Below are 6,446 nucleotides of genomic sequence, written 5' to 3' on the forward strand. Positions count from 1 at the left end.
CAAGCTTTTGAAAGGAGAAAATTTTGTTGGTTTTAATTATTCATTTTTTTTAACAACCAAGAAAATGCTTAGAAGGTCTTTTTTGATCATTAGAGTAGTTCTATGATTCTTGTTTGGGAAACTAGAATCATTCTAGTTTCTATAGTCTTTGCCAAAATCAAATAACCACCAACACTGCATTTTACCAAGAAAATCAACCGGCAACGTTGTGTACTTAGATTTGATTGGTCTAGCATTTTAGTAATATTAAAATTGCCATTATCCACTTAGTGTAATTTTGTTTTCACCAACTTAATTCAACAGGTGGTGGTTATTTAGGTTTGGCACGGCCTATAATTTAGCAATCACCGAATTTAAAAATGTATTTTTGTTAAGTTATGGGAACGATCACAAAGACAAAATAGTGATAATAACAGTGCTAGAAATAGGTATTTCAAAATAAAATCAGGGAAGAAAGCAATGGCGGTTTTAAATTAATTTTTGAAATTATAATATAATAATAATAAATAATAACATAAGTAGGCGTTGAACTGTCGATTGTGAACGCACTACACATGTTGCGGATCTTACGCTTTTACACGAGTAGTGCGATCTCAATCGACTCTCCAACGCCTACTTCGACGCCAACTTAAAAAAAAAAAACACCCTTTATCAGGTGTTAATTTAAATTTCTCCTCAAAGTTGGCGTTGAGGAGTCGATTGTGATCGCACCACGGATTACAGGTCTGGGATGAGATGTTTAAATCTAACCTCACTTTTTGCGTTGTTTGTGATTTTACGCTGCAGACTGACGAGTGGTGCGTTCACAATCGACTCTTCAAAGCCAACTTTGAGGAGAAATTTAAATGAACACGCGGTACATAGTACACAAAATAATTGGTAAATGGTTTGTTTAATTAATGTAAAAAAAAATACCACTGGGAGTTTTTCGCTAATTTATTTTGTAACACAATGGACTGCTTGATTTTAAAGGGAACGAGATGATATTTTTAACTTTTAATTTAATTTCCTGCAGGGAGTTATTGGCTTGGTACACAAAAACAACATTAAAGGTAACAAAAACTTCACCAAACACTGATAAATCTGTTTGTTTTGTCAACATGTCCTCACATACTTTGCACAGATTTTAAATCAATTTCAGTTTTTTTTAAAGCCGTAATTTTTCAATTTTTCCGCTTTATCAAATTCGTTTATAACAAACTTATAATGACACCACAAGTGGAAGACCTTAAAATTTATCTTAAAACTGTGCTAATTTTTAAACAATCATTTTCTTTGCTCCGTTTCAGTACTGAAGAAAAAACGTGTTTTAAAAAAGTTTTTTCAGGTACTCTTAATGAAAATGTACTTACAAACGGACGAAAAGTAACTCTTTTTCGGACGCTGACCCATCTCTTGGTGTGTTTAGTAAGTTAGCAACGAAACCGACAAAATCCAATTGTCCTGTCACCATACATTATGTAAATAAGTAAGTAATTGTATTGCAAATAGTAAATTTCTAGTTTTGTTGGCAAGCTGATAACAAATGTAAAATGTGACAACAGTTAAATCAATAAATATCTATAAATAGTTAATACGTATTAATAAATTTGTGTCTTTTGCTTTGTAATGTAAAAATGTAATGTGCACCTCTGCCCAAAAGTGCCTTTTGTCTTCGCCTGTTTTCAAGCCTCGGCTGCGCCTCGGCCAAAAAACCCAGACTCGGACGAAAAATATGCACTTTTTGGCTTTGATACACAAATAACTGTTCTAGTTTGCGTTTTAATAACTCTGTTAAAACACCAAAACAGCGTTTTAATGAAGACTATTAAGATACTGCTTTTGGAAACTTTTATGTTTGTCATGTTGGCAGTACCATGCAATTTCTGTTAGTGGACTTTGAATATCCAACAAAATCAAACGTCAGTTGACCAATAATAACAATCAGAACAGAAGTACCAACGCAAACATCATAGACAAAAAAATCCCCCATGTGAAATGAAATTTCGTTCAAACAGAAATTTTTATAAAACCAACAGAGTAAAATAGAAAAAATACTGTACTCGTTTTATAAGACATTTTGTCGCACTCGCTATGGTCGTCGTGCTTTAAACCTGCGCGTGCGACAGTATCCCGTCTTATAAAACTTGAATAATAAATAATATAGAAGGAGAAAAAATTTGTTGGTTCTAATTTTGCAATTATTCTTAATATTTAAAAAATACTTAGACGATCATTTTGACCATTACAAGACAATTTGGTTCGATGATTCTAGTTCAGGAACTAAAATGATCCTTTTCTTTTAGATCAAAATTTTCCAAAAATGTGACGTCTCGCACGCAGACAAAATGTTGATAATAACCATGCTAGAAATACTTTAAAATAAAATCAGCGAAGAACACAGCGGCCCCTTCAAAATAATTTTCGGAAAGTTATTTTCCTAAACCCTGTTTAAAAATGTTTCACTGCTTTACATAACAGAGAAAGTTAATTAGTTAAGGCAGATTTAATGATTTGTTAAGCAGGTAATTGTCTTTTTTTATTAAAGAACAATAGTTAATAAGTAATTTCATTTGTGTAATTTATTTCGTAACACAAAGAGCTTGCTTTATTATCAAAGAAAGTGAGGAGATGTTTTTAAATTCTAATTTAATTAGCTGGAGGGAATTATTAGCCGTATACAAAAAGCACAAAATTAAAAGTAAATAAAATTTTCATCAAACAATACTAATTCTCTTTATTTTATTAAGATGACGTCATATACGAGTACGTTGCATAGAGTTTGGAGCAAAAACTAATAACTTCAGTTATTTCTGAAAAACGCCAACTTTCAAATTTGCCGCCTGTTTTCAAATTCATATTATGATCTTAACGCGGGAAATTCAAATTTGGTTAGAATCTGATCCTGAGTTAATTAATAATCCCATCAAGAGTTTAATTATGTGATGTGAAAGGATTAAAATTGGATCACGTGTCCACTCACCTTAATTACTAATTAACAAAGTCACTGGCTCATTGCAGAGACTTACACTACCATTTAAATAACATAATTACGCTTCACGATTTTGACCACTTGCGTGATACCTGTTGAAATGACGAAAACACCAGCAGTTTAGTTTGTTTTAATTTTCATGTCATTAATATTAACGCTCGCTGTAAAACACGATTTCGTGTAGTTTATAGTAAATATGATAACCTAAACAATGCCGATTGGTTCGAAGTCCGTTAAATCTTATTTCACATTATTTCATTCCGATTCATTTCAAATGTTGTGGTGAGCTGAAGCGTGCCAATTCCACTACCAAAACGAAATTGCACATTTAATTTCCCTAATGGCGCTCAGCTGGACCTTGCCGATAAAACAAAAGCACGCACGCTACCCCCAGATTGTCACCCTTCGAGTTGCTGCATTTGATAAAAATATCACATTTTCCTGTGTAAATACAATAAAGCTTCTCATTCCGATGTGGAACGTTCGGCGTCCTCCAATTACTATCAAGAGCGTGCTTCTAATGTTAATTAAATCTAGCATGATTTGAAAGGAATTTTTTTGGTGTTCTGGAGGGGTAGAAGAGTTCGAGAGGGTCAATACCACCTGCAGCAGTGCGAGATAAGAAGGGAATGTTTTCAATAAAATCAGAGAGGCTGCGAAAATGCAAGAAATTTGCGTTTTTTGATAAAGGAATTTAAATCATCTCGTAAATATTTAAATTATATTATTAAAATACATATTTTTTTTATATCAAAATTTTGATTGAACGGAAATACATTTATTTAAATTGAAAAAAATTGAATAAACAATCAGCATCATTGTTGATATCTTTACTAAATAGTTGTCAAACTGTAGATTTTTTTAATTAATGCCTGGTTCTATTTCCAGGACCCCTCTCGATCCTCGTTGGTTAAGATCTTGACTGTACTGTACTGTACTGTACTGTCACTTTTACACACACACAATAGCAGAATATACAGTGCATTTTTTTTAACTGTTGCCATAGGGAATTGCATGGTAAAACTTGTACCCCCTGTTAACTTTTGTTCTGATGGAAATATTCAAACCATTTTTGGAACAAAGTTGGAAGATTTTTTAAACTATCGGATAGATTACAATTCAATATCCTAAACTGTCGAAAAAGTTGTGAAAAAAATATTTTCTAGCGCGCCGGAATAATAGTACGTCAAGCGGCCGCCAGAATAGCGTCCCTGTCGGCTCAACCAGCACCTTACCATCTCCACTTTTGACTTTTGTCACTTTCATTTAAAAAACAAATAGCGAGATCTACTTCTCTTGTTGAAGGTTCAATGATATTAGTAAAGCCTAAAGTTTACTTTTTATACAGGCTGTCTTAAAATTATCGTATTCCGAGTTCGGGGCTTAGTGGGGGACATCCTGTTGACCAAGTTTAAATGTTTAAAAAAAAATTGAAAGAAATATCAAAGTTGCCAATATTTGTTCAGAAGTACCTGATTAATATTCTAGCTATGTTGTATTTCCCTTTTGAACAAAAATTGGAAAAATAAAACTTTTATTTTTTAGAGATAAAGCTGTTTTTTCAAGAAATGTCTTTTGATTTATATTTTAATATTTTACATAATCATCCTCACCATTATTTCAAAATGAATGTCAACAATTTATATTTTTTATTTGAAGAAAACATGATGAAAAATTTGAACATTCAGACCCATATATCTTTGTAAAGACCCCCCCATATGTTTTTTATTTTATTTTTTCGAGATTCCAGAGATTTTTCCCTAGAAGACCCCCGACTTGAAATACGTTAATTTTGCGACACCCTGTATAACGCTATTTTTGATATTGACATCTGCCATCCATGCATCTGGGCGACTCGTGTTACGCCTCAGTGACATATTGGGTAATAATTTCGTTATTTCGCCTTTTTAATTAATTTTAATTTTAATTTAATTATTACATATTTCGTGTAATTATTGAGAAATAAATCGTGAGAAATGCTTCAAATGACCTTACATTTGACGCGGTCGAGCCGCCTGTGGACATTTCAACTCCTCGGATTTGAAGTGTTTCAAGTCCGGTTACAAAAAACAACCCTCTTCAACCGTTTCAACAGAGATACACAAAGGTGTGATTTTCGACCTCTCAAGATAAAATATTTTTGTGGAACGTCTTAAATTACATATTTCACTCTGCGAGGTCGTGACATTTTATAATTTTTCAACCCCTAATCGGTCATTATTATCCCCCACAAGCCAAACCGCACTTGATCTGCACACCGTTATCGATCTGTCAGGCATCTTTTCAACCCCTCCATCACATTTTGTCAGCAGCCAGGAGGTAAAATCGAAGTAATACATTTTATTTCGGTGGAAGGACATTTTTTAACCCTCCGTCTGGATCGTTTCCTTGTACAAATATTGCGGGAGAAGTGTTTATTTCGAAATAAGCGAGTCATGATTGCAACTTGTTGACACAGGAAAAGAGTCGCTTTGCACGTTTTTCTTGAGGTCGTCGAAGTGCAGACGGCAAAAGGGATTCGGGGGTTGTATTTACACAGAGGTGTCGCAAATGGGAGAATTTTTTAATTTAGGTTATGCAAAGAAACTTGAACAGCTGCACTGGTGGATGCGGGATTTTGAGGCGGGGGGCGTTTTCCTGTGACGAAAAAGCAAGTAGTAATGAAGGAACGAGTTGTGTAAAAAAAAAACACAACAAAACGGGGGAATCTCTTTAGCACCGAATCAATGAGTCACGCGAAATTGGAGTATTTCGCGGCGTTCTCTTACGTCCCCCATGTTTAAACTATAGTTTAAGTTGATTTGTAGACATTGTCTAAATCATTTCCTGAATATTTTCTTCAGTCCAAATGTACGATAAGGTGTGGTGAACCCATTTGTATGTTTTTTTACTACTATTATTTATGCAATCAATAGCTTTTAATACAAGTGAGCAAAGTAGTGCATTTAATCACGAGTACGGAAATTGGGCGTCTGAGCCAAAGGCGAGGACTCCAACCGTATGAGTGATTAAATGCACGTTTGCTCATGCGCGTTGAATCAGATTTTTTCCATGATCAAATAAAGTCGCGGAATCGAAATTTCAGGCAGCATTTTTTGTACTTTTTGAATTTTGAGTTAATTGCAGTAAGTGTATTTAAACCATCGCTTTCACCTGCTACCTATCCCTTATTATGCCACAAATCACTATTTTTTAATGTAAATAAATCAAAATGACAAAAATATGACAAGATTAAAAAATGAGGTTATGTTAACGTAAACTGTACGTTCCTATCATTATCTATCTGCATCACTATTTTTCATAACTGTTAAAATCACTGAAACAATAACTTCTACAAAATTAGCCCAACAGGGAAATCACGAAAAAAAAATTTTTTTTTTACTTTTACAAAATTAGCCCAACAGGGAACTCACGAATACAGTTTTTCACAATGAAACGTGGATCAACAAAATTCCAAACAAAAGAGGTTATGTTG

The sequence above is a fragment of the Tenebrio molitor genome, chromosome 8 (assembly GCF_963966145.1).
Source record: "Tenebrio molitor chromosome 8, icTenMoli1.1, whole genome shotgun sequence".
NCBI classification, from domain to species: domain Eukaryota; kingdom Metazoa; phylum Arthropoda; class Insecta; order Coleoptera; family Tenebrionidae; genus Tenebrio; species Tenebrio molitor.